At 48.8% G+C, this 4,245-nt stretch overlaps 1 pseudogene; it reads right to left on the bottom strand.

Moving 5' to 3' along the window:
• Positions 1-907: 907 nt before the first annotated feature.
• LOC126250481 (5S ribosomal RNA) lies at positions 908-1,025 on the bottom strand (annotated as a pseudogene).
• Positions 1,026-4,245: the final 3,220 nt, after the last annotated feature.

Here is a 4,245-nt window from a genome sequence, read left to right as displayed (position 1 = left end):
TATAAATTTTGCCTAAGTCATCCTGTATCCTCCTACAGTCACTCAACTTCGACAGTTTCCAGTAAAGCACAATATCACCAGCTAAAAGCCGCTGGTTGATGCCCACCCTGTTCGCTAGGTGATAACGTGAATACGGGCTCCGCAGCAGGCGATCCCTACGTGTTTCCATGGCCTGATGAATCACATTTCTTGCTAAACCACGTCGATGACTCTGTCAAAATACCCCGTTATCCAGGCTCAGTCACACTTCCCTGGGGCACTCCTGACGATACCCTTGTCTCTGATGAACACTCGCCTGGAGGACACCATACTGGGTTCTATTTCATAAGAAGTTTTCCAGCCACTCACATATCTAGGGGCCCAATCCATATGCTCGTACAGCCGGCCGTTGTGGCCGAGCGGTTCTAGGCGCTTCAGTCTGGAACCGCGTGACCACTACGGTCGCAGGTTCGAATCCTGCCTCGGGCATGGATGTGTGTGATATCCTTAGGTTGGTTAGGTTTAATTAGTTCTAAGTTCTAGGCGACTGATGACCTCAGAAGTTAAGTCGCATAGTGCTCAGAGCCATATGCTCGTACCTTCGTTAATAGTCTGCAGTGGGACACCGTATAAAATTATTTTCGAATATCTTGAAATGTGGTATCTGTCTGTTGCCCTTCACCCATAGTTCCCAAACATATAGGCCTAACTAAACTCTAAACTCCTCCCGAACAGGTCATGAAGGCACAACGGTACAGATTGGCCGCCGTGTCATCCGCATCCCATAGGTGTCACTGGATGCGGGTATGGAGGGGCATGTGGTCAGTACACCGCTCTCCTGGCCGTGTGTCAGTTTCCGAGAGCGGAGCTGCTACTTCTCAGTCAAGTAGCTCCTCAGTTTTCCTCACGAGGGCTGAGTGCACCCGCTCGCCAACAGCGCTCGGCAGACCGGATGGTCACCCATCCAAGTGCTAGCCCAGCCCGACAGCGCTTAACTTCGGTGATCTGACGGGAACCGGTGTTATCACTGCGGCAAGGCCATTGGCTCCCAAACATATACTGCTTAGCCACAGCGTGGTTGCCCACTTTTGGAATGCAATACAGCCGCGATTCTGAGAAGCATGTATTCGACAAATCGTTGGTAGATTCCTGAAGTTATGTGGGGCCAGATTTTTCAACAGGTCACGCAATTCCCGTAAATTGGTGACTACTGGTTTGTGAGTGCGGAGCTGTCACACGCTAACATCGCTTGTGTCCTATTAATTTCAGATGAGTCCACTACTGGGACGAAGATATCAACGTGAGTTCACTATCGTCCTCCTCGAACTACTGTAGCACGATTCTGGCCTTCTGACGGCGACTGTTATCTTGCCATCGTCGCCCGGGAAGGCAGCAAATATGAAGGACTGCAGGTGGTCTGCAAAAACGTTCGCATAGTCCACAGCTGTCATGGTACCTTCGATTACTACCACAGGTGCCATGGAAGATCACAGCATAATAATGCCTCCCATTGGCCTGCGTCCGTGGCTTGGTGCGTGTTTGGAGCAGCCGTTCTCCTGGATTATGACGTATGCTGACAAAATCACCAACGTGGTTTAGCAAGAAATGTGAATCATGTGGCCATGGGAACACGTAGGGATCCCCTGCTGTGGAGCCCCATATTCATGGGCGCTGATTGTTGTGTTCCGAAACACTTGTGCCTGCACCAGAATTGTTCTCTGTCATCATACACTACTGGCCATTAAAATTGCTACACCAAGAAGAAATGCAGATGATAAACGGGTATTCATTGGACGAATATATTATACTAGAACTGACATGTGATTACATTTTCATGCAATTTGGGTGCATAGATCCTGAGAAAGCAGTACCCAGAACAACCACCTCTGGCCGTAATAACGACCTTGATACGCCTGGGCATTGAGTCAAACAGAGCTTGGATGGCGTATGCAGGTACAGCTGCCTATGCAGCTTCAACACGATAACACAGTTCATCAAGAGTAGTGACTGGCGTATTGTGACGAGCCAGTTGCTCTGCCACCATTGACCAGACATTTTCAATTGGTGAGATATCTGGAGAATGTGCTGGCCAGGGCAGCAGTCGAAAATTTTCTGTATCCAGAAAGGCCCGTAAAGGACCTGCAACATGCAATCGTGCATTATCCTGCTGAAATGTAGGATTTCGCAGGGATCGAATGAAGGGTAGAGCCACTTGTCGTAACACATCTGAAATGTAACGTCCACTGTTCAAAGTGCCGTCAATGAGAACAAGAGGTGACCGAGACGTGTAACCAATGACACCCCATAGCATCACGCCGGGTGATATGCCAGTATGGCGATGACAAATACACGCTTCCAATGTGGGCTCACCATGATGTCACCAAACACGGATGCGACCATCATGATGCTGTAAACAGAACCTGGATTCATCCGAAAAAATGACGTTTTACCATTCGTGCACCCAGGTTCGTCTTTGAGTACACCATCGCAGGCGCTCCTGTCTGTGATGCAGCGTCAAGGGTAACCGCAGCCATGGTCTCCGAACTGACAGTCTATGCTGCTGCAAACGTCGTCGAACTGTTCGTGCGGATGTTTGTTGTCATGCAAACGTCCCCATCTGTTGACTCACGGATCGAGACGTGGCTGCATGATCCGTTACAACCATGAGGATAAGATGGCTGTCAACTCGACTGCTAGTGATACGAGGTCGTTGGGTTCGAGCACGGCGTCCGGTATTACCCTCCTGAACCCACCGATTCCATATTCTGGTAACAGTCATTGGATCTCGACCAACGCGAGCAGCAATGTCACGATACGATAAACCGCAATCGCGATGGGCTACAATCCGACCTTTATCAAAGTCGGAAACGTGATGGTACGCATTTCTCCTCCTTATACGAGGTATCACAACAACGTTTCACCAGGCAACGCCGGTCAACTGCTGTTTGTGTATGATAAATCGGTTGGCAACTTTCGTCATGTCAGCACGTTGTAGGTGTCGCCACCGGCGCCAACCTTGTGTGAATGCTCTGAAAAGCTAATCATTTGCATATCACAACATCTTCTTCCTGCCGGTTAAATTTCGCGTCTGTAGCACGTGATCTTAGTGGTGTAACAATTTTAATGGCTAGTAGTGTATTTTCCACAGATCGGCGGTTATCTTGTTTTGCAAAGCGCGCAAATCTCCGAGCTCTACGTTGTGTGGTGAGGCACCATGTCACCTGTTCGTGGTTTTAACGTCCTTTACCCACTTTTCACAGATGCTTGCGACAGTAACACGTGAACAGCGGACCAGCTTCGCCTTCTCTGAGATGTTGTGATTGGTCGTACAAACTGCCCTTTGTCCAAGTCTCTTATGTTAGTGAATTTCGCGAATGAAGACTCAACCTAGTTACGATTCATGCCACAAATGAGGCGACACCCCTGCTCCACATCTTGGGGTGGGAGGGGGATCAGCTTTGAAATCTACAATAAGAACCACCAATTTCTATAGCGGATTATGATGCTCCGGAAAAAAAGACCTAACTTTTGTGTGGAACACTTTTATCGTTGTGTGATGGATGGCGTTGTAATCGACACTAATCATAATGAAATTACAATTTAATCAATACCATTAGCTGCTGACGGGCGTTAATACTGTATATACATAGGGGACAGTTGAAAATGTGTGCCCCGACCTGGACTCGAACCCGGGGTCTCCTGCATACAGGGCAGACGCTCTATCCATCTTTTTTTAATATATTTATTTATTTTTTAATTATACTGGTGTGTCGTGGGATGCTATGTTGAAAACGACCCAGCAGCCGCTTGGCTTGCTACATGACTATGACATGATTTTGATGGTCGAAAAGGGCATACGAGGAGGAACAGAACAGTGTTGTCCATCTGAGCCACCGAGGGCACAGAGGATATGAAGATGGCATCTGGTCTTTCGGACATGTCCGAAAGAACAGATGCCATTGGTGACCGCGCAGCTCTCTAGAAGGCTAACCGGCTGATCACCTTCTTCAGTGCGGATGCGCACGATTTGCCTGAACTCTTACGGGACTCGGTGGATTGTCTGCCGCGAGTAATGGGTATAATCGCAGGGACACTACGAATGTAGTGTGTGGATTATAAGTTAAGAATGTGGTTCTCACGGGGAGCGTGCCGGCGACAAATCCCTGCAGTCGCACTCTCCTCTGTGCCCTCGGTGGCTCAGATGGATAGAGAGTCTGCCATGTAACCAGGAGATCCCGGGTTTGAGTCCCGGTCGAGGCACACATT

Source organism: Schistocerca nitens, chromosome 3 (genome assembly GCF_023898315.1).
Source record: "Schistocerca nitens isolate TAMUIC-IGC-003100 chromosome 3, iqSchNite1.1, whole genome shotgun sequence".
NCBI lineage: Eukaryota > Metazoa > Arthropoda > Insecta > Orthoptera > Acrididae > Schistocerca > Schistocerca nitens.
Note: the sequence above shows the minus strand (reverse complement) of the source record. Positions and strands in the feature narration are given on the sequence as shown.